Below are 25,579 nucleotides of genomic sequence, written 5' to 3'. Positions count from 1 at the left end.
CAATTTACCATAAGAATAGAAAGCATGAGGGCTTTAAGGAAAAGCATGTGACCCTACATGCCAAAACTACCCAACCTAAGGTTAGGAAGGTAGATAGACACTTGGGCGGGAACACTAAGGATAATAGATACATGCCCAAGAACAAAAATGCTCATGGACTAAAACCTAAGGATTTAATGATAGAAAATCAAGTCTTGAGGTCAAGACTTGATAAAATGGAAAAGACCCTAAAAAGGATGGAAAATATCCTACAAGGGCAAAATGAGCAATACCTAGGGCTAGGAAAATCAAAGCCATCAAATGTCCATAGAGGGTTGGGATACAAACCAAAGGCTAAGAAGGATGTGCCCTCTTACCATAGGGTTCCATATAGTTATGGAACAAACCCTAGGTCCAGTAAACAAGCCAAGAATACTAGGGAAGTCATCCCTAAGAGTATTTTTGCGATAAATGTGACTAAGACTTCTAAGAAGTCTAAGAAAGTCACTAACAAGGTCACAAGGGAGGCTATCCCTAGAGTTGACCTAGAAAATGTGACCAAGGCTTCTAAGAAGCTCAACAAGGTCACTAGGAAGGTATCTAGGGAAGTTATCCCTAGTGAATACCTAGAGCATCCAAGGAGCACCAATAGGTTTTGGGTTCCTAGGAGCATTTTCTCTATCCCATAGATGGGTTAGAGAGTGTCAACTCCGATTAGAAGGGTAGTTAACCCAACTTTGAGGAAATTGACACTCAAGGAGCATTTTCAAGGTTTTTGTTAACTTTTGAAAATGAAATGGATTTATTAGTTACTCTTGGAAAGAGTAAAATGTGCTATAAAGGAAGAAATTTGAGATGACTTTAAATGGCACAAGAAATCAAGTGTTAAGAAATACCAAATTGGGACTTTGGTATTGTCTTAGGAATTTAAGGCAAATCTAAGCCATAATTTAAGTGATTACTCTTATGGGAAAATGAAATATGCCAACATTTGAGAAATGTTTTAAATTCTTAATTGGCATAATTAATTCAAGAGATTAAAGAAATGTCAAGTTGGGTTTTGGTATTTTCTTAAGGAAATTGGGCAATCTAGGGTATATGCTTTTTGATTTAGCTAAGTGGTTAAGGATACTTAGATAGGTAATTTAGGTATATTTTATTTATGCTAAACCTTGCCATGATTGTTTGCCCATCATATGCCATGACATCATGTCTATTTTTGCATTCATGTTTTATTATGAAAAATCCAAAAATACCATGTAATGACATTCATACATCATGTAGTTATAGGATATTTTCCTTTGAAAAATTATTTCCTTTTGATGTATGCCATAACATAATCATGCATTAAGTTTAATTCCTTGTAATTAAGGGCAAATGGCATTTAACAACACTTATTAACAAGTGACATCCTAGGTGGATGCCTAATATCTCTAAAATGCCTAGATAGATATGCATGATCCCTAGAATAGGGCAAAACCAAAATCTCACATCTCACAAGGACTATAAGGTGACTTGTATGTGTTTTAGTGCACATTAGATACAAGTGAGATGTTAGGAAGATGAATAAAACTCAAGATGCTGATTTAGTGCATTCTTTTGAGTTTTAGAGTCATCAAAACACACAGTTATGTGTTTTCCCATCATTGGGAAAGCTAATGTACAAGTCATGTGCATTAAGCCCAAGGAACATGGTGGGATATTGGTTTGAAAATATTTTCAAAATGATTTTGGAAAATCTTGGTGAAGGCTATCTTTTGATAGTAATCACCATTGAATAGTTAGACACAAACTTGAAGAAAATACTAAAGTTTTTGTAAGTTTTCAAGTTTGTGTCAATCTTTGAAAATATGAAGTATTTTCATAGAAAACTAGTTTTCCTTGATAGTATATACCCTAAATAATGCCTACACGAAATTTCATGATTTTTGGATTTTTGTAGAATTTTCTAGGGGTTTCTAAAGTTGGTTGATTTTGAAATTCAGCAACTATCAGAGCTTCGATCGATCCATGGATCGATTGGAGTGCCTGAATCGATCCATGGATCGATTCAGAAGGCAAGTCTCCCGCGAGCAGAAGCTCGCTGGATCGATCAGCCGATCGATCCAGGAAGTCTGAATCGATTAGTGGATCGATTCAGAAAGGTTCAATCGATTGGAACCCAACTCCAATCGATCCAAGCTGCTGATTTTGGCTGGGAAAGCCTAAATTCAGCATCTTTAAACCTATTTTAGTCTAAGTAACCATTCCAATCCCCTCACAATACATTTGTATACATAAAAAGGGTGTTTTCATGTTGAAAACAAGGATGGATTGGTTAATGAAGGCTAAGTTGAAGTTTAGGTTGAGGTTTGTTTCAGATTTTGAATATTTGAATCTCAAAACTTCTCTATAGGGTTTCCTAAAGTTTTAGGGATTCTAGGTCATTGTTGGTGCAATGACAGAAGTTACCACCATGTCTTTAGGGGGAGGGACTCTTTAAAGACATGAAAATTATTTTTCATAAACCTTGGAAGATGGTTAACCTTCCGTTAAGTGAATAATGCTCAAGGATGGGCATTTGCCTACAATAGAGGAAGAATGTAGGGTTAAGGATAAATGAAGGGTATGAGACCTTCATTATCGTGTTGGTCACAACGAGTGAAATTGTGAACAACGATGAGCAACTCTTCAGAGGGAGAGATTTATACAATGGGGCATTTGTTGAAATGTGCCCAAAATTGAGGCACGGGTTGATGTGTGCTCAAAGATGGGTTGATGTGTGCCAATAGGGGGAGAATGTGTGGTTTAAGTTAGACCTTCATTACCTATGGGGGAGGTCATAGGGGGAGAATGAAGGGAACTAACATTCATACCTTGGCATGCATGGAGTTAAGGCTATGGGATTAGCTTAACTCAGAATGGTCCAAACTTAAAGGTATTGTCAAACATCAAAAAGGGGGAGATTGTTGGTGCAATATCCCTTAGGTCAAGGTTGACTGGTTTGACCAAGCTTGAGTCTTGGTCATAGTTTCGATGTTTGACAATACATGTAGACACATGGACAATGCAGGTGCAGTTGTTCATATGGGGAGATTCTGATCAGGGGCTGATCAGTGTGAATGAAGAAGAGTCAAGTAGGTATACCTGACTGGATGGAAATCCTAGTGAGTGAAGCCAGGTGAAAGTCCTAGTGAGTGAAGCTAGGCAGATGGAAATCCTGGTGAGTGAAGCCAGGTGAAAGTCCTAGTGAGTGAAGCTAGGCAGTATGAAAATCCTGGTGAGTGAAGCCAGGTGAAAGACCTAGTGAGTGAAGCTAGGCAGATTGAAAACCCTAGTGAGTGAAGCTAGGTGAAAGTCCAAGTAGGTCAAGAGAGTGACCGGATACTTGGCATGAAAGAAAAGTCCAAGTGGGTCAAAGAGATTGACCGGACACTTGGTGAGGGAGTCCTAGCAGGTCAAGGGAGTGACTAGATGCTAGGCATGACGTACCAACAGGTTAAGTTTGACCGGATGTTGGTTTGAGACTTGTTTTTGGGCAAAAACCAAGCTCTGGATCGATTAGTGGATCGATCCAGACCTTTCCCAGCGAACAGAAAGCCTCTGGATCGATCAGTGGATCGATCCAGAAGTCCCAATCGATCAGTGGATCGATTGGGACGCTGCTGCTTCGCGCGATAAGCGCTGGATCGATCCGTGGATCGATCCAGGCGGCTTTCCAGAGCATAGAGGCGCTCTGGATCGATCCGTGGATCGATCCAAAGCCTCCCCGATCGATTGGGAATAATCGAATCGATTGGGATCCGACCGTTGAGTCGTATTTGAGCCGCAGGCGAGCGTTGTCCTCGGCACTTCTTCACCGATTCATTTCAGATCTTCATCAGCTCCTCCACAGCTCTTCTCAAGCTCGAGATCGCCAGTTCTTGAAGGTTCTTGGAGGCTCTTCCAAGTCAAGAGGCGGATCAAAGCAAGAAGAAGAAACTAGGGTTAGGGTTTGTGCACTCATTGTAAGCTTGTAAGCTTGTATTTCTTTACTACCCTTTCTTCTTCTTGTATTGAGTCTTGTAGGGCTTCTCCGCCCTTGGTAGTTACCATAAAGGAGAGTTTCATTAGTGGAGGGTGTGTGTGTGTTGGTGTGGATCCTTGGACTAGTCACCTCTTGTGAGGTGGATACTAAGTAAACCAACCGTGTTAGCGTTGTGTGATTTGTTTCTGTATTTTCCGCTGCACATCTTCGAAGGAACAAGCAACGCCAAACATCGGGCACGCGACGAGCTATTCCCCCCCCCCCCCCCCCCCCCCTCTAGCTACTTTTGGTCCTAACAATCATCCCTTAGGGTTTTCCACCTGTCTAACCGCAGCTAGAGCTTTTACCTAAGACCACTTAGGACTTTCCAACAATTTCATTCAAACTTGTTAGACAACAAATAACTTTAACTTTAAACTCTTTTCCATTATCAAAACCCAGATTTGATCATCTGATGCTTCCCGCACCAACATTACATTTATATTTTTTTATGAAATTATCATATGTCATCTTATACATGCATCATTTAGATATAATAGATTTTTTTTAAAATAAACATTTGATGTATGCCATAATCATTTTCATGCATTATTTTTAATTCCTTGAAATGAAGAACAATAACATTAATTGACAATCTAGATTGGATGATCAAAATTTAAAAGCCTAATTAGAAATGCATGATCCCTTAGTTTAGGAAAAATCTATTATACATCTTGCAAGAACTATGGAGTTGACTTATATGTGTATTGAGACACGTTAGATACAAGTGAGATGTTAGAAAGATGAACAAAACTCAAAATATTGATTTAGTGCATCTTTTTGAAGTTTTAGTATCATCAAAATATAAGATTATGTGAAGTCTAATCATGGGGAAGACAAATATACAAGTAATGTGCATTTAGTCCAAAGATTATGGTTGGAAATTTAGTTTTAAAAATTATTTTAAAATCATTTTGGAAAACTTTGGTGAAGTATATCTTTTGATAGGAATCACCATTGATTAGTTAGATACCAAATATAGTGAAACATTAAAGTTTTTAATAGTTTCTAATTTTATATCAATATTTGAAAATGAAGGTTATTTTCATAGAAAACTATTTTTTTCATGATAGTATATGATATAAATAATGTTTACATAAAATTTCATGATTTTTGGAAAATCATATAATTATTTATGAATTTCTGAATTTAGGTCTGAAATTGAAATTAGAAAAATTCAGAAACTATAATCGCTCATGCGCTTAATCGATTGGTTTAATTGATTAGAATTCTTTTCCATGAGTACATAGGCTCATGGAATCGATTAAGTGATCAATTAACAATGTCGTAATCAATTGGGACAATCGATTAACATTAGCGTAATCGATTAAATACCAACTTTAATTGATTCAGAGAGGCTATAATTGATTGGTGACTTAAACCAATCGATTAAGAATGTTGATTTTAGTTGAAATTGTCTAATTTAGTTTATTAAGCCATGTTTAGTCGAGTTAACCATTCCTAACACTCTAAAATGACTTGATGAGTATTTGAGGATAATTTTCTTAATGAAAACAAGAAAGGAATGGTTAAAGGGGACTACTTTAGAGTTAAAGAGGAGATTTAGTTTCGATATTGAAGTATTAACCTCATAACTTCAATCTTAGATTTCCTAAAGGTTTAGAAATACAAAATCATTGTTGGTGCAATGATAGAAGTTTGATGCATGTTTTTAGGGAGTGGTCTTCCTTAAAGGCATGATTTAGATTTTTTTTTTTAAGGATAAGGAGACAATAGAAGGTCGGGAATCTTCATTGTTATGGATAAATACTCAAGGGTGAGCATATGATATAAATGTTCAAGGGTGAACATAGGATACAATGAAAGGTATAGAACTTTCATTGAATTCCCTTTAAACAAATTGACTCTCGGAAAAAGTTTTTGATATGTGTCAAAGGGGAAAAAATATAGGGTTTAAATTAGAAACCCTTGCTTAGGCATGGGATGAAGTTGGGCTAATGGGTTAGCCTAACTTAAATATATTGTCAAATATCAAAAGGGAGAATTATTTTGTCGCAAGGAGTTTAATCGATTAGGTAACCAATTGAGAGGAATTTGCGATCAAACAGTTGGCTTCTGAATCGATCAGGTGATCGATTGAGGCCGTCTTAATCAATTAGGTAATTGATTGGGAGAAGAAGAAAAGCGTCATTGCTAAGTTTGGATAGTCAGATTTACTTGGATCTGACGTGACAATCGATTGGGGGTAAGGTCAATCGATTGAGAGTCCTAATCCATGCTATATAAAGACTTTTGTGAAGATTCAAATGCCAGTTCTTCTTCCCCACTCTTCACCGCTATTTCTTGGACGATTCAAGGTGAGGTGTTGCTACACTTCCAAATCTACAATAGACGTCTCAAAATAAGATCAAGTAAGGTTCTCATTATATTTGTTTATTCATTTCCTTATTATTGTTGTATGTTTCTTGTTATGAGCTTGTACGAAGTTTCTTCACCTCTGGATTGTTTCCGAGAAGAAGTGATTTTCATAGTGGAGTGTGTGCACTATGTTGATCCTTAAATTAATCATCTTAAGGAGGTGGATACTAAGTAAATCTAGTCGTTAGCATTGCTTTGAGTTTTTCCACTACAGCAAATTAATAAGATTAAGAGATTAGAGCTAATCACCCCCTTCTAACTTCCGAAATATCCTAACAAATATTGGAGAGTAAAAAGTGCTTAGTAATTAACTCTTTCAATATTGTCATTGCTTTAGTTTGTTTTATTGGGGAAAAAAATAAGAAAGAGAGATATTTACAATAGAAATGAAAGGATTTAGATTTTGTAAATCTTATTTACTAGGAGAGAAGTGAGAGAGGATAGAAAATTAAAAAGGCCAAACATGAAATTTTATTTTTAAAATATCCTTTTCCCCTCCATAAATATACTTACCTCTTCTCTTCTCTTCTCTTCTCTGCCCTGCTCTCAATTTAGATCCCTCCCATTTTTCATGTTGTAAGAATTTCAATTTAATATATCCTCCCAAAGTAAATAATTTCTCAGACTTTCTTTTCTCCCATTTTTCTATATTTTCTCAATTACCCTTCTTCCCTAGAAAAGCCCATTATAGATTAATGTTGAATTATGAAGTTAATTAGTGATGAATGTGAGAGGTTGATTTAGGATAATTTATTAGAACAAATTAATTAGCTTTCACATACAAAGTATGTCACAAGAATATTCGCACAAAAGTGGGATGATTAAATATAGCCGCCCCTTCAGTTCACACATGCAAGGTCTCCTTCACGAATCAAAGAGAAACATTAATGCACCTCTTGTTTTAATTTGACACTTAGGCCACATCGTCTTAATATAATTTTCGTGTTTTATAAAGGAAAAACACTTAATAATAAATAAACATGGCACGCAAATTAAGAGGCGATGAAGATATATATGAACATGTCACGAGGCAGAAAGATCCAAATTAAACATGGCACACAAAAGAAAATAAATGCATCACATGCATGCATGAACGCTACGCTACTACGTAACAACACTCTTTGCATAAAACATATTAATATTGAATAACAAAATGCAATTTTAATTAATTAATTTACTGTTTGTCCATGTGTAGTAGTGTATACAGACATGCATGTCTACGTTAAAATGACAGAATTGATTTATTTATTTTCTTTAAGGCAAAGGAAAAGTGATGCATATGGCTACAATTCTTCATGTGCTTGAGGGTTTAGATTGCCACTTAGCTGTGCATCACGTTGGTTGTATCGGATATACACGACATTTTAGAAGAGTCAATTTCTGATATCTTATACTTTTCAAAGAGTTCTTGTCTCTTATTAATTTTTAGTTAAGAGGCGTTGTTTATTTTTCTTTAATTGTGAGTTGAGATTTTTTTTTGGCTACAAGAATCTTTTGAGGAGGGAGAGAGTGCTCGAAGTAGGGGAGAAGCAGCGAGATGTACCCATCCTGTCAGTGCAATTAATTAATTAATGTATGGTATTAATTAATGTTCTTCTATAGGTAACAAGTACTTAAATATGTAATTAAAATATGTAAGAGATTGGATGGACGGCTATATTGAAACTTGGGCAATACGTTAATTTTAAACTTAATCATATTCTTCTTGTCGGAATAATGTCACCATGTCAATCCAACTATCTTCGGTCTGACGATGAAGATAGTTGTTGGTGGCTCGGTTATTATTTATCAATGTGCCCAATCGAATTTAGTTAACACATTGATTTGGGTTTAATTGTCGCATACTTTATGTTAATATGTTATCAATGGTTAAATCACTCCTTTTAGATGTCGAGGTGCCCTTATGGGTAAATAGTGAGACCAATGAAAGGATTGAACTATATCTCTTTAAGATGATTGATATTATAAAAGTAATTATTTTCTAAGATATAATGACTTTTGACTTGAAATATATAAGAGAGCTTTAAATTTTAAGTCCTAACTAACTTTGACAACTTGAAAATCTTAAATGAAGAAAGGGGGAGAAGAGCTCAATATATAGTTAACGTTTGAGTTTTGACTAATTTGAGCAAAAACACTTGGGACACTGCTTAGACAATTTATCCTTGCAAAAATTCTTAAACCTAACTCACTAGAGAGCAACACAAGGGAAGCTAAGAGAGATTGAGAAGGTTTGAGAGATTAGTAAGTAAAGAGTGTTTACTATTCTTGAAGATGATTACAAATAAAGAGAAGAGAGGTATTTATAGGCGTCCTCCTCCCAAATAATAAACTGTTGAAATCAATTGGACTGAATTGAATGGTGTACATAGGTATTTAAAGAAGTATCTATAATGATCTCAAAGAAGAATCTAGAAGAAAGGCTGAGTAAAAGAGTGGGTCAAAGGGTGGATTAAGAACTTCTAATTTGGGGCTTGAAATTGGTTGCATTTTGGGTCTTTCATACATTCTCTTCCTTGTAGTGCTTGATATGTTTGGTGAATTGCCACAAGGCATGATCTTGGTCCCCCTTGGCTAGCTAATAGGTTGTTGAGCTCTTCCCTTCATAAGTCATGTCATTGGGTGTCATGAACGTTGTTGCCCAATCAGTCTCAAATGAGCTTTCAACCATTGCCTCGATCCACTACAAGTTATATTAGGACTGAAAGCTTTGACACTCGCTTTTTTTTTGGTTGTTCTTACCTACAGTAGTAGTTTGCATTGGAATAAAAACAAGTACAAGATAAAGAAACCAGTTCTAACATGGTTTGCAATTCCATAGGTATTCCACAACTATGCCTTGAATGCAATTACTTCTATCTTTCTCGGATGCCTTATGGAGTCAGAGAAATCTCTTTCAAGCTTATAAATCACACAATCACAAGCGCATATAATATAGCAATAAAATAACCCAAACATTAAAGCATCAATCGCCTCTGAGATCTTGAATTCACGCAGCACTCATCTTGAATTCTCCTAGAATGCATAAGCAATATGAACTTCACACTAAAAATAATAATAATTTAGCGACGAATTTTAACTATGAAAATAATTCATTATAAATTAGCAACGAATTTTGTGACAAACAAAGTAATCATCGCAAATTAGCAACGATATTTGCGACAAAAAGAAAATTTCCCCTAAATTAACGACAAATATATTTTGGCATAAAATTCATTACTAAAAATAAATTTGTTGCTAAATTAATTCATTACCCATTGGCAATGAATTATAGATTCATTGCCATATTGGTGACGAATTTTGCCAATTTGGCAACGAATATACGATTCATTGCCAATTCGGCGACGAACTTTGGATTCATCGTCAAATTTAAAGATGAAACAAAACGACGAGGGATCTCAAATTTGGCAACAAATTCATAATTCAATTGGCAACGAAACCAAGATTCATCGCTAAATTGAAAGATCTTCACCAAGTTAGGAGCTCAAATTTGACAACAAATCTTGGATTCATCGTTAATTAGATTACACTAATTGAATATGAATCTTATTGTTCGAAAAAGTCACAGATTTGCCCCAATCGATTGTCCTAACCAATCGATTATGGGTCATTCTATGATCCCAAATAAGGCGAACCAATTGATTGCGCTAATCAATTATGTATTTGCCAATTAGCGATGAATCCAGGATTCATCATCAAATTTGAGATCTCGATCGTGGCAAAGATGTTTAAATTTGGTGATAAATCTTGGATTCATCGCCAAATTGGTGACGAATTCACTACAAAAGATCCCGCGGTTAGTGATAGAAATTTTCATCACTAATCTACTGTTAATTCATCTCTAATTTTAATTAGCAACTGCTTAGCAACCGACCGAACCTTTTCGTCCCCATTATTTGGGTCGCTACCATACATTAGCGACAAAATTTATATTCTGCCCGTCGTTAAATATGACGACGAAATATAATTTCCATCGCTATATTTAGCGAAAAAAATTATATTCCGTCGCTATATTTAGCAACAGAAATTATATTCCATTATTAATTTATTGTGTAATTATCTTGAGTTTAGAGATAGATAATTTATATTACGTTGTTAATTAATTAGAGACAGAAGTAATAAATTCTGTCACTAACCTTAAATAATTTTCCTGTTTAACTAGTTTGATATTAGCAATAAAATATTAAGATTCCTGTCGCTAATTATCATAAGATAGCGACAAAATTATAAAGTTCTGAAAATAATAGCAACGGAACTTTATAATTTCATCGCTAATACAACAATAACAACAAAAATAACCAAGCCTTATTCTACTAGGTGGAGTCGGCTATATGGATCTTTTTACATTATTGAGCTCTGTCTCCTACTATATCATCATCTATACTTGAATTAATTTTATCTTTTTTTATTATTGCTAACCAAGTCTTTTTTGATTTTCCTCTTCCTCATTTGATATGTGTGTTTGTCATAGTTTCACATTGTCTAATTAGAGTATTTATTGATTATCTAAGTACATGCACGCACCATCTTAAACATATCTCTCGGAGTTTTCCCTTAATAGATGTCACTTAGACTTTCTCTCTAATGCTCTCATTTCTTATTCTATCAATTCTCGTATGTCCACGCATCCACCTTAACATCCTCATCCAGTGGCGGATCCAGAAATTCAAGCATGGAGGGACGATGTTTACGTGGAACAAGAGACGATATCTTCTATCTCCACTGGTGGAACCCCATACTACTAGGGGTTCCATTACCTGCAAGGGGGGGGGGCGACCGCCGATGCCGCCCCCCTCTGCCCTCATATTTGGAACTCTCATCTTCTGTTTATGTGCACGAGTCAGAGCTCAACATTCAACTACATATAACATAACATGTCTAACTGCGATTTTATAGAACTTTCCTTTAAGTTTTAAAGGTACTTTACGATCATATAAAACACTCAACGCTCTCATCCATTTCAACCATCCTTCTTGTATTCTATGTAAGTCATCTCTCTCAATCCCTCTTACTATTTTATAAAAATGATCATAAATATTTAAAGCTCTCAGTTTCGGACAACTCATCATTTCCTATCTTAACAATTGCCTCATTAAGTTTAATATTGCTAAACTAAATTCCATATATTTTATCTTTATTCTACTAAGCTTAAAATCTTTCCCTTCTAGTGTTTCCCGCTAAGATTCTAGTTTAGCATTTACTTTTTCACGTGCTTCATCTACTAAAATAATATCATCTGCAAACAACATGCACCATGATACTGTGTCTTGAATGTGTATAGTGAGTTCATCCATAATTAGGTAAAAAGATAAAGATTTAGAATTTAATCTGTTAGTGTGTGCACTTATGTGCCAAGACACTCCTTATGTATTTTGTGGATAATTATTTAATAAAGGCAAGAATTTATCATTAATTATTTACTTTTCTGTACGTATATGATTAATGATAAAGTCCTACAGATTAATCGGTATATTAATCTGAAAACAGTCCTTGATCGGATAGATATCTAGAGGGGACATGGATAAGATCAACGTTGAGTATGACTAGGTCGAGATAGACCGGAGGGATGGATATCCAAGTTGTACTTGGGGGTGCCTTGAGTTTAGAGGTACACTGAACACGACCCGCTCAAGAGGAGACTACATATTAAGCATCATTGGTTATTCCTCTTATGAACGAGTGTAACTGATCTTTTGACTTGAGACCTTCATTTATTCTATGCGTGGAGTTATGTGCTTTGACGTCGTTAAAAGCATGTCTTTAATCGGATTGTGATTAATACGGTAGTTGGGTGTATGAAAAAACGTAGAGAGAATAGTGTTGAGTCAATAGAGGATTCATCGCTCTCTTGGATTAGGAGTTAACATCCTGGCCGCTTGATAGAGATATTAGTGACTCAAAATCCATGGCCATGGGAGGAATGATTTATCATTCAAGAGGAGTCTATTATATCTTGGAAATCAAGTAAAATAATTAATTTGGTAATGATGCATAATGTATCGAATTAATTGGGATGTAGGCTTTAGATGAAGAGATTGAATTACACAGTAATCGGTTCATAGTGGTTTACAGTTTATGACTGATATTAATTTTATCGCGTTGGGTGGCTAAAAACTGTTGGTAGACGGTTACCTTAGTCTGTGTATGGATTTACACTGCCTTCGTGTATAAAACCTAGAGGGTCGCACGCATAGCACGTAGACATGAACAATGGTATCGGAAGCTAGTCGAGATAAAAATCAAATATGGATTTATTTGATACAAAGAAGAGAGAATTCGAATAGCCATAATCATGATGATTAATGGAGAATTCGAAGAGTCATCATAATGATTATTAATGAAGAATTTGAAGAGTTATCATAATGAAGGTCATAAATGAAGAATTTATGGAACCTATAACTCTTCATATTCCTTATTAATGAAGATCATAAATGATGAATTAATTGAAAACTTAACTCTTCGTATTCCTTAGAAGCTATAAATAGCCATCCTCGGAAAGAATCAAGTAAGGATTTCATTCTCTCCATTTCTCCTGCGTCAACTTCGTCTTCCACCGGAAGAGATCGGTAGTGCTTCCAAGACTTTGTCGATCCAAGTGGCTAGCACCTAACGGATCGCATCAAGTTCGTGATCTAGTACGCGTGGATACCGCTAGAGGAGTTACACGTGGGGCTCTTATCTGTCTATCTGTCTGTGATATCATTCACACCTATCGAGGACTCGAGGTATGTTTTATATTACTTTTGTGCAAAACTATATGTACCACGAGAGATCCATGATCAATATATGTCTTCCGCTGCGCTCCAAACCCAACAGTGGTATCAAAGCAGGTTCGTGGTTGGATCATATAGTACGAAGCCGATTCTTCAAAATTTATTTGAAGAATCAGTGTTTCTAGAAATTTCAAAGAAATCTTAATTTCTTTATTGCAAATTATATGTCATAAAATTTCATGATAGAAATGAATTTTATCTAAAACCTATAAAGTAATACATGTTGCAATTTAGATATAAATTCCTTATGGCATAAGTAGATTAACATGTTAACATCTCCGAGACCTATTTGTCTTAAAAGACTAAGAGGATTAATGGAGATAAATCTCGTAATGAGATTGTGCAAATGCACAGGAAATTAATTATGGTGAGACATTTTTAAAAATTATAAAATCCCTTAAATATATTAAAGTCAAAATTTGTTAAAAGCCCTCCACTAATAACTATGATGATAGTTAGAGTTTTTACATAAAGTCGGTACAGCTTAGCTGTGGGCTTGTGTCAAAACATCTATAATTTATCATAATTATTAGTGGGTTGACTTAACTCAAATTCGTTGACTTGTTTAGCTCAGCTAAGGTTAACTGATTTGAGGGGCAAGTGTTGAGAATATAAGGCTCAACAAGAATATACCGAAAGTCACATAGATTTGCGATTGACAAGTTAAGGCCTACTTGATGAATATAGCATGTAGGTACAGCTCAGCTGTGTGCATTCTATATGATTCAGGGTTTCGGTCCTATTAGGAATTGTTACCAACCAATTCCCGATTCTAACAGTGAGGGCTGCTGGACTTGAATAAAATAATAGGAGTTATAAAAGACCTTTATTAAATATATTCCACAAATACTAAAACTCTGCTTTAAATTTTAGATGGCAAACACAAGAACCTTATCACTGCGAAGCATTCTCGAGAAAGAGAATATCCTCCTCGGTTCCAACTACCTAGATTGGTATAGGAAACTGAAAATCGTCTTAAGACATGAGAGAAAAATTTATGTGCTTGAAGACGAACCACTGAAAGAGCCTACACCCGATGCTTCAGAGGAAGATCAGTCATATTATTCACAATATATGGAAGATTCACTGGATGTGCAATGCATCATGTTGTCTTCTATGTCTCCCGAGTTGCAGAGACAGCATGAGAACATGAGTGCTAGGGAGATTGATCAGCACTTGCGTGAGCTCTTCCAAGAGAGTGCGAGAGTAGAGAGGTATGAAACCTCTCGAGCACTATTTCGTACCATGCTGGAGGAAGGAAACCAAGTTGGGTCTCATGTACTCAAGATGATCGGGTACATAGAGAGGCTCGAGAGCTTAGGTTCCAAGTTAGACCAGGACTTAGCTGTTGACCTAATCCTGTCATCACTACCTCAATCATTTTCTCAGTTTGTGTTGAACTTCAACATGAACAGCATGGACAAGAGTTTGACTGATTTGATGGTAATGCTGAAAACTGCTGAGAAGGATATGAAGGTAAATCCTTCACTGCATGCAATGATGGTAAAAAAGATCAACAAGCGCCCAAGCACCGGGAACTTGAATCCCAAGGCTAATACAGTGAAGAATCCTAAATATCAAGCTCAGAAGAAGCTTAAGAAAGGGATACAGGTACCCCAATCTGATGAGAAGGAGGCCATGTGCTTTCATTGTGGCAAGAAAGGTCATTGGAAGAAAAACTGCTATATTTTCATGAAGAAGAATGCCAGTGGAGCTGATGCTTCAGGTATCTTTATGATAGAGTGTAATCTTTCTGTTTCTTCATCATGGGTCATAGATTCTGGAAGTAGTTCTCACATTTGTGCGAACATGCAGGGTCTAAGTTGTAGGACCGTTAGATTCGATAGAGGGGGGGGGGTGAATATCGATTCGAAAAGTCGAGTAAAAATACGCAGCGGAAAAGTAAATGAACACAGTTGTTTTTACTTCGTTCGGAGCCTGTGACGACTCCTACTCGAAGGCCCGTGGTCCTTGACCACTTTCGTTGGGCAATCACTAACAATTCGAATATAATTACAAAATGAATACAGGGAATGCTAGTGAAACAAAGTAATACCGACAAGGAAATTAACTAAAAACCAAAGGAGCACTTTGTCGGAGCTTTGTTGGCGTCGCAGTAGAGCAGCAGGACCAGCAGTAGAAGAGTTCTCAGATTGATGATTGATTGTCTGAAGCTCCTGCCTGAGGCTTCTTTTATATGTTGCTCCGGGCGCTTGGATTCCTTCCGGGCGCCTGGAATGTGACGTAGCTGCTCAAACCGTGATGCTCCACGTGGCGACGACTTGGCTGGATATAATTTGCCTTCCAAGCGCCCGGATCCCCTCCGGGCGCCCGGACCACCTTGTTCCAGAAAACTCCCTTTTCCTGCAAAACAAAGTTAGTCCGAGGCAATATATATCCTGCAACATAGATTGTTAGCACATTTTATAATAGTATGAATTAACACAAATAGTATGACTTAGATTCCGTCTTTCCGAGACCGGAATCTAGTCACGATCTCGACTTAGATATCCGAAATGGATCTAAGCCGGATCGACGCCTAATGTTCCCTTCCCGAGAACGCGAGTCACTCCCCTCCAGTGACTTACCTCACTTACCTGCCAGACGCCCGGTCAGTCCGTCGACCCGTCTGGACTTCTCGCCAAGCGTCCGGTCAGCCCGTCGACCCGCTTGGACTTCTCGCCAAGCGTCCGGTCAGCCCGTCGACCCGCTTGGACTTCTCGCCAGCTATCCGGTCAGCCCGTCGACCTAGCTGGACTTCGTGCCAGACATCCGGTCAGCCCGTCGACCTGTCTGGACTTCTCCTGCACACTCGATCAAAGTGTCAGACAATAACAAAACTAACTTAACCTATTTGTCATTCATCAAAACCTAGGTTAGACCGTTAGTGCTACCCGCACCAACAATCTCCCCCTTTTTGATGGAATGACAACCTGGTTAAGTTAGTGAAAGAACGTAAAAAATAGGTACATCGGTTTTAAAGTTAGTTTTAGTGTTTTCAATTTGGTTTATCTAACTTAACCGCCTAACCCTCCCCCTTTGGCATTCATAAAAAAAAACAAGGGTAAACAATCATAATAACAGTTAATCTTGAAAAATATCTGAGTTTGGTTCAAAATTCAAAGAAAAAAGTACAATTTTTAAATACAAGTAAAAAAAATCAAGTTAACTTGGGGGAGACAAGTTGAATTTTGAAAAGTATAAATTTAAAGTTAATCAAGTTTTAACTTTTCAAGCGTGTAAAAATTTTTAAATCAGGTTTTTCAACTTTTCAGGTTTTTCAACTTTTCAAAAGGTAAATTTTCTTTTCAGGTTTAAGTAACATTTACTTTTCAACAGGTAAATTTTCAACTTCAATTTTTCAAAACAAAGCAAAAATTAAACAAGTAAGATTAAATTTGCCAAAAATTTTTTTTTAAGGCTAATTTGATAAAAGCTAAATTTGGAAAGTTTAGTTTTCAATAGTCAACTTTTTAAATCAGGTTTGAAAATTAGGTGGGATTAAACTTCCAAGTTTTTCAAACACTTAGTTAAATTTAACTTTTTGTAAACTAATGTTCAAACATAAGTTAGTTTTAAAAAGCATTTTTCAAACACACAAAATTTTAATTAATTTCTCCCCCTGAACTTGATACTTAAATTTAACCAGCTGTCTAACCAATTAGGTACTAACTAACTATCAGAAGATAGTAGCTTTCACTTGGTTAGTCAGATTAAGTTGATTATAAGCAGTCAGTGTTTGACTTGACTGATGAACTTAATCTGATTAATATCTGAGTTGTATTTAACGTCCAGACTTATGCTGATGCACTGAAATAAGCATCTTAAGTCCAGACAGTTTGCCTATGCATCTCACCCCTTTCTATGTTTTCAAACACAAGCAAGGTAAACCTAAGGTGTTGGTGAGATGCTCAAAAACTAGTCCTATGGGTACATGCTTTCTAAGGATTCAAAACTAGTCTAAGGCCAAAACTGTTTTTGAAAGTCTAAAAATGGAAAGTTTTGAAAACAAACAAGTTTAACTTATAATTTGATAAAACCATTTTTGAAAGTATTTTTGAAAAATCCTAGTCTATCAAGATAGAACATAATCAATGTAAGTCTGAAATATCACTAGATAGATCCAAAATATTTTACAGGTAGTGTAGCTACAGATGTGAGTCATAACTAGATCTACTGAGATGATGAAGGGGGTGGTCCAGATCCCAAGGATCGGAGAAGCGCCATCAGCTCAGTGTGTCGGGTATCCCCGGCAGCTCGTAACTCGGCAACCTCTCGCCGAATGTCCCGATGAAAATCAGAGTTCTCCTGCTGGAGACTCGCCATAGCTCTCTCTAGTCCGGTCATACGGTCGGCTAGAGTGCGGGGAGCGTGACGTGGTGCACGAGCTCGGGGCGGTGGTGGAGCCGGTGCGGCTTCCTCTGGAAATAGTGCAAGCATGAACTCGTCCACCTGTGCGTCTGGATCGGGCTGGTGTTGTGCCCCCCTCCACCAAGACATAGAGTCCCGTCATCCTTATCTATCTGGACACCAGCTAGGGAGAAGTTCCGAGCTGCTATAACATCGAACTCGGTCGTATGGGCAATGTCTCCTCTAGTGACATCAATGTGCAACGAGAACATATAGGCTGTCAGAATGTGACAAAATGGCATGTGGACTCGTCTATCAGTCACGAATCCAGCCGAGTAGATAATGGTGGAGAAGATATGTAGGCTGATGTCAATATCTAACCTATGACTAAGGGCATAGAGTAAGAACGAATGGAATGGGCGCATCACAGCGATGTCCCGAGTAGTCAGTGGTAAAATGCAAAGGACTAAAACCCTATAAAGAGCGTAGTTCTGGACCTGAAGTTCTACCGACCTAAACTGTGTCACAGTGGGATCTCGCTCTCCCCCAAAAAAATATGAATAAATCGTATCGAGAGTAATATGTGAGTAGGGATCTCCGAATGGTAGATCCCTGGGAGGATAGCACAAAAAGGAACAAGTAGATGGACGCAACCCTAAAAACTCTCGAATAGTCGTAGGGGAAAATGTGATATCAGTGCCCGCTGCCCTAGTGGTATAGGTGAGATCGTCTACTTTCACTAGGTTATTGCAAAATTCGGCACACAGACTTATGTTTATTGAACTGGTACATTCGACAAGGTTCTTTAAGTTATAGTGGTCTATAACCTCTAAAACGGAGGGACATGACCCTAGAAAGAATGATCTATCTATGCAGCTAGTCCTAATGGCCTTATAAATGGTTGACTCAAACTTAATCCTTAGTTCTTCTGTGGGAAACCTAGGGTCAGTGCTAGCATTAGAGGGTCCAGCACCAGTATTTGTTCGTTTCCTACTGTATATATATAAGAAATATTCTAAGAAAAACTTGAGAAGTCAAATTCTAAAAACTTTTAAAGAGGGGAAGAGGTTTTACCGAGGAGCCATCGACAAATATAGATCTGACGACCTCGGTTGAATCGCAGCAGCGTTCACCGCAAGAAAATTTTGATTTAAAGTACTTTTGCACTGAGGTTCGGAGTGAACCTTGGCAAAAGTGAGAATTGGTGGGGCAAAGGTTGGGGGCGCCTGCTGCCCCTTATTTATAGGGGACTCCGGGCGCCCGGATCCCCTTCCGGGCGCCCCGGAGGGGAATACCAGGGGCGCCCGCCCCCGGTTTTTGACTTATTTTTTTTTTTTTTAGAGATTAGGTTTGAAGTTAAGTTTTAAAATTTTGAAATAGTTTTTAAGTTTAAAATTTTAAAATTAATTTTTAAGTTTAAAAAATTAAAATTTTGAAATTAATTTTTAAGTTTAAAATTAAAATTTTGAAATTAAGTTTAAAATTAAAATTTTGAAATTAATTTTTAAGTTTAAAATTAAAATTTTGAAATTAATTTTTAAGTTTAAAATTAAAAATTTGAAATTAATTTTTTAAGTTTAAAATTAAAATTTTGAAATTAATTTTTAAGTTTAAAATTAAAATTTTGAAATTAATTTTTAAGTTTAAAATTAAAATTTTGAAATTAATTTTTAAGTTTAAAATTAAAATTTTGAAATTAATTTTTTAAGTTTAAAATTTTGAAATTAATTTTTTAAGTTTAAAATTAAAATTTTGAAATTAATTTTTAAGTTTAAAATTAAAATTTTGAAATTAATTTTTTAAGTTTAAAATTAAAATTTTGAAATTAATTTTTAAGTTTAAAATTAAAATTTTGAAATTAATTTTTAAGTTTAAAATTAAAATTTTGAAATTAAGTTTAAAATTAAAATTTTGAAATTAATTTTTAAGTTTAAAATTAAAATTTTGAAATTAATTTTTAAGTTTAAAATTAAAATTTTGAAATTAATTTTTAAGTTTAAAATTAAAATTTTGAAATTAATTTTTAAGTTTAAAATTAAAATTTTTAAATTAATTTTTAAGTTTAAAATTAAAATTTTTAAATTAATTTTTAAGTTTAAAATTAAAATTTTGAAATTAATTTTTTAAGTTTAAAATTAAAATTTTGAAATTAATTTTTAAGGTTAAAATTAAAATTTTGAAATTAATTTTTAAGTTTAAAATTAAAATTTTGGAATTAATTTTTAAGTTTAAAATTAAAATTTTGAAATTAATTTTTAAGTTTAAAATTAAAATTTTGAAATTAATTTTTAAGTTTAAAATTAAAATTTTGAAATTAATATTTTAAGTTTAAAATTAAAATTTTGAAATTAATTTTTAAGTTTAAAATTAAAATTTTGAAATTTATTTTTAAGTTTAAAATTAAAATTTTGAAACCTTATTCATCTCACCCGATCTATATTATCAATCAGGGAATCCTATGATTTTTTGAGATGAAATTAGATTTTTACTTATGGAGTTTTGGTTTAACTTGTGTTAGATTCAGATTTAGCTTTGGTCTCCACAAATATGCATTCTTTGGATAAACTTCTAAGCTTGGTGAGTTACATGAACGTCATTAGAAGTAACCAACCTTTCAAGATTTTTCGAATAGTCCTATCCACGGAGCTTAGTACTAAATCTTGGTCTAACTGATTAGGATCCATTTAAGGGTAGCTTCGGTCAGTTCCACTTGGCCAAATGCACCAGATCGAAGCCATATCTTTCTAGACATGCGATGCCCAAGCTTCCCTAACGTACTATCATCCAAAAATTTCACCAGTACCATGATTCAAGTTAAACTTGGTCTCTAATCCTAACTAACCGGGTTAGTTTGTTTTGGGTTACCCTGTCGGGTAAGTTAGTTTTGGAGGTGCCAGCTATTCTGGAGCCTCCCCTGAATTATTGGCCATTAATTTAAATTTTGGTTTTAGGTTTGTGTCGATTCTTTTTATAGTTATGGTTAACTTGGTGATAATTTTGTTGATTTTTAAAGTGTTTAGATTTTGAATTTGATTTAGGTTTGTATTTTGGATTTTGGTTTGGTTTATTCGATTTTATATAATGTATTTTTTCTTTAGGTATATAATATTGATTAAGTCCTACTTGCGTGGTCAGACACGCTTTTGGAACCCAAGCTTGATTAGTTGATTTGTATTGAGTTATTAATGACTTAAAAGTTTTATTTGAGTTTGACTTGTATCCGAGTCCGGTTTTATTATAACATACTTTTTGATTGTTCAGGATTAAGTCAAGATTTTTTGATCTTGTTGTGAATTTTTCTAACATTTCTTTTAAATTGTTAATCTCATTTTTTAGTGATAAATTCTCCTCCTCAAGTGTTAGATCTTGAGTTAGATTTGAATTTTTGATTTGTTCTTTGAGGTTTTGATTTTCCTCAATAAGTGACTTGTTTTCATTTTCTATTTTAATTAATTTACTATTTAAACAGGAAATAATTTTAAAAAAAATTTTGTTTAAATTAAAATATACCTCATTCGGGCCTTCGGAAACGAGTACGGACTCGTGGCTTGTTTCGGGTTCAGACCCGTCTTCATCTTCCGACTCGTCTTTTGTTTCATCTTCGCGGGCCATCAGTGCGAGGTGGCTCTGATGTTTCTGCTCTTCTTCCTCCGATTCGTCCGAGGAGTCGTCCCACGTTGCTTTGAGTGCCTTCTTTTTGGTTGGCTTTGGTTTGTCGAACTTCAGTTTTGGGCATTCGTTCTTGTAGTGTCCCTTTTTATTGCAGCCGTAGCAAGTCACGTTCTTTTGTTCTGAGGGAGAACTGATCTTTTGAAGGTCCTTTTTGCTGAAGCTCCTTTTTCTCCTGGTGAACATTTTTCTTACCAAGTTCACCAGGTGTTCTTCGTCTTCAGAATCTTGGTCGGAATCTTCTTCAAATTCAGGCTTGCTTTTCTTTTCTTTGGTGGAACCTGCAAATAAAGCTATACCTTTCTCGGCTCCAGCATTAGTTTGTTCATGTAATTCTAATTCACAGAAAAGCTCATCTAACTTTAACTTAGAAAGATTTTTAGGAATTTTGTAGGCATCCACTATTGATGCCCACAAACTATTACGTGGAAAAGCATTTAATGCGTACCTTATTAAGTCTCTATTTTCCATCTGGTGGCCTATCGCATGAAGCCCATTGAGGATGTCCTTGATCCTTGCGTGGAGCTGATTCGCCGTTTCACCTTCCTGCATTTTTATATTAAAAATTTTATTTAAAAGCAGGTCTCGTTTTGTTACCTTGGCGTCGCTCGTTCCTTCGTGCAGTTCGATCAATTTGTCCCATAGCTCTTTAGCGTTTTTGTGTGGACCGACTCTGTTCAGTTCTTCTCTTGTCAATCCGCACTGTAGAGTGTTGATCGCTTTATTTTCTGTTGATGCCTTTTTCTTCAAGTCTGCTGTCCAGTCTTCAGGATCCAGTAGATTCCCGGAGTTGTCCACTGGAATTTTGTAGGGTCTTGTAATGCTCATCCACTGGTCGAAGTCTGTTTTGAGGTAGACCTCCATCCGCTTTTTCCAGTACGGAAAATCATCCCCGTTGAAGAGTGGAGGTCGTACTATGCTGAATCCTTCTGTCTGAGACATTTTAGTCCTGCGCACAGACGAAAGAAACAAAAAAAATCCCAAGACTTGGTCTTGGATTAGTAGTGCGGGAAGAGAGAGATAAGTAGTAGAAAAAAATCTAGATTCGTGTTGCACTAATTTAAATTAATTAAAAAATATTAAAGTAATGATACACCAGTTTTAGAATTAAGCGTCGAACTGAAAACAAAAAAAGAAAAAAAAATTCACCCCCAGTCTGATTGGTGGTTGCACCAAATCAGAGCAGTACCTGCTCTGATACCACTTGTAGGACCGTTAGATTAGATAAAGGGGGGGGGGTGAATATCGATTCGAAAAGTTGAGTAAAAATACGCAGCGGAAAAGTAAATGAACACAGTTGTTTTTACTTCGTTCGGAGCCTGTGACGACTCCTACTCGAAGGCCCGTGGTCCTTGACCACTTTCGTTGGGCAATCACTAACAATTCGAATATAATTACAAAATGAATATAGGGAATGCTAGTGAAACAAAGTAATACCGACAAGGAAATTAACTAAAAATCGAAGGAGCACTTTGTCGGAGCTTTGTTGGCGTCGCAGTAGAGCAGAAGGACCAGCAGTAGAAGAGTTCTCAGATTGATGATTGATTATGTGAAGCTCCTGCCTGGGGCTTCTTTTATATGTTGCTCTGGGCGCCTGGATTCCTTCCGGGAGCTTGGAATGTGACGTAGCTGCTCAAACCGTGATGCTCCACGTGGCGACGACTTGGCTGGATATAATTTGCCTTCCGGGCGCCCGGATCCCCTCCGGGTGCCCGAACCACCTTGTTCCAGAAAACTCCCTTTTCCTGCAAAATAAAGTTAGTCCGAGGCAATATATATCCTGCAACATAGATTGTTAGCACATTTTATAATAGTATGAATTAGCACAAATAGTATGACTTAGATTCCGTCTTTCCGAGACTGGAATCTAGTCACGATCTCGACTTAGATATCCGAAATGGATCTAAGCTAGATCGACGCCTAATGTTCCCTTCCCGGGAACGCGTCCTCGCAGTCACTCCCCTCCAATGACTTACCTCACTTACCTGCCAGACGTACCTCACTTACCTGCCAGTCGTCCGGTCAGCCCGTCGACCCGCTTGGACTTCTCGCCAAGCGTCCGGTCAGCCCGTCGACCCGCTTGGACTTCTCGCCAGCTATCCGGTCAGCCCGTTGACCTAGCTGGACTTCGTGCCAGACATCCGGTCAGCCCGTCGACCTGTCTGGACTTCTCCTTCACACTCGATCAAAGTGTCAGACAACAACAAAACTAACTTAACCTATTTGTCATTCATCAAAACCTAGGTTAGACCGTTAGTGCTACCCGCACCAACATAAGTGACTTCAGACGGTTGTCCAAGGGCGAAATGGACCTACGAGTAGCTAATGGAGCGAGAGTTGCTGCGTTAACTGTAGGAACCTATTCAATGAATTTGCCTAGTGGACTTGTTTTGAATTTAGAAAACTGTTATTTTGTTCCTAGTTTCTCAAAGAATATCATTTCTGTGTCAAGTTTAGACACCAAGGGATTTGTATTTCAATTCAAGGACAAGTTATGTTCCTTTTATTTGAATAATATATTCTATGGGAATGGTTCTTGAATAATGGTCTTTATTTTCTTAACTTAGATGAACCGATCTATTGTATTGAAAGTAAGAAACAAAAATTACATGACTCAAACTTAACATATCTCTAGCACTGTAGACTTGGTCATATAACCCAGAAGCGCATTGCTAGATTACTCAGTAATGGGTATTTGGACTCTTTTGAATTAGATCCCATAGATACATGCGAAGCGTGTTTACAAGGAAAAATGACCAAGAAGCCATTCACCAAGATAGGTGAACGGGCAAAGGAACCACTAGAACTCATATATAGTGATGTTTGTGGACCATTGCAAGTTCAGGCTAGAGGAGCGTATACCTACTTCGTGACTTTTACTGACGATTTAAGTAGATATGGATATGTCTACTTAATGAGACATAAGTCTGAAACTCTAGACAAGTTTAAGGAGTTCAAGAATGAGGTAGAAAATCAACTTGGCAAGAAGATTAAGGCCCTTTGGAGTGATCAAGGTGGCGAGTATCTAAGCCAAGAGTTCATTGATTACCTAAAAGAGTGTGGGATAATTTTCCAACTTACACCTCCTAGGACGCCAGAGTGGAATGGTGTTTCGGAAAGGAGAAATCTCACACTCATGGATATGGTTAGATCAATGATGAGTCATGCAAGTCTTCTAATGTCATTTTGGGCCTATGTCTTAGAAACATCAACATACACACTTAACCGAGTTCCAACCAAGACAGTAGATAAGACTCCTTATGAGTTATGGTTTGGAAAGAAACCAAATTTGTCTTATCTAAAGATATGGGGTTGTGATGCTTATGTAAAGAATGAAAATTCTAATAAGCTTGTAGCAAGATCCATAAAATGTATGTTTGTAGGTTATCCCAAAGCTACAATGAGATATTATTTTTATCTCCCAAGTGAGCACAAAGTTATTGTTGTTCGGTATGCTACTTTCTTGGAAAAAGAATTTATTTCTAAAGAAAATAGTGGGAGTAAAATAAGTCTTGAAGAAATTATAGACTCTACAAACAGGTTGGAAGATGAACAGTTGGACAATGAGACAGTGCCACAAGCACAAGTGTCTCCTTCGTTCGGGACTGCTCAAGAAACGCGAGATCAACGTAAGTCTACAAGAATACACTGAGAGCCAAACAGATATGGTTGGCTGGTAACCCAAAATGAGGAAGTGCTACTCATTGAAGATAATGAACCGTCGACTTACGAGGAAGTAGTTGCTTCAAATGATTCTGAGAAATGGCTGGAAGCCTTGAAATCTGAAATGGACTCCATGTACACCAACCAAGTTTGGGAGTTGGTTGATGTGCCAGTTGGGGTAAAACCCATAGGGTGCAAATGGATCTTCAAGAAAAAGATTGACATGGATGAGAACATCAGTACCTATAAAGCTAGGCTTGTGGCAAAGGGTTTCAATCAACGTCATGGAATTGACTATGATGAAAAATTTTCGCCCGTTGCAATGCTTAAGTCCATTAGAATTTTGCTAGCTATAGCGGCTTACAAGGACTACGAGATTTGGCAAATGGATGTTAAAACTGCTTTCCTAAATGGAAAGTTATAGGAGGAAGTATATGTGGTACAACCTTCCGGTTTTATAAAATTTGAGAACGCCAATAAAGTATGTAAGCTCAAGAAGTCCATTTATGGACTAAAGCAAGCATCTCGGAGTTGGAATCTGCGATTTGACGAAGCCATTAAAGATTTTCTTTCGTCAATAATCCAGAAGAACCTTGCGTTTACAAGAAGGTTAGTGGGAGTAAGATTACATTCCTAGTGTTGTACGTTGATGGTATACTTCTTATAGGCAATGACATACCTAGCCTAGAATCTACCAAAACTTGGTTGGGAGAGTGTTTCT

The sequence above is a fragment of the Zingiber officinale genome, chromosome 4B (genome assembly GCF_018446385.1).
Source record: "Zingiber officinale cultivar Zhangliang chromosome 4B, Zo_v1.1, whole genome shotgun sequence".
Taxonomy (NCBI): Eukaryota; Viridiplantae; Streptophyta; class Magnoliopsida; order Zingiberales; family Zingiberaceae; genus Zingiber; species Zingiber officinale.
This window is presented reverse-complemented; position numbering follows the sequence as displayed.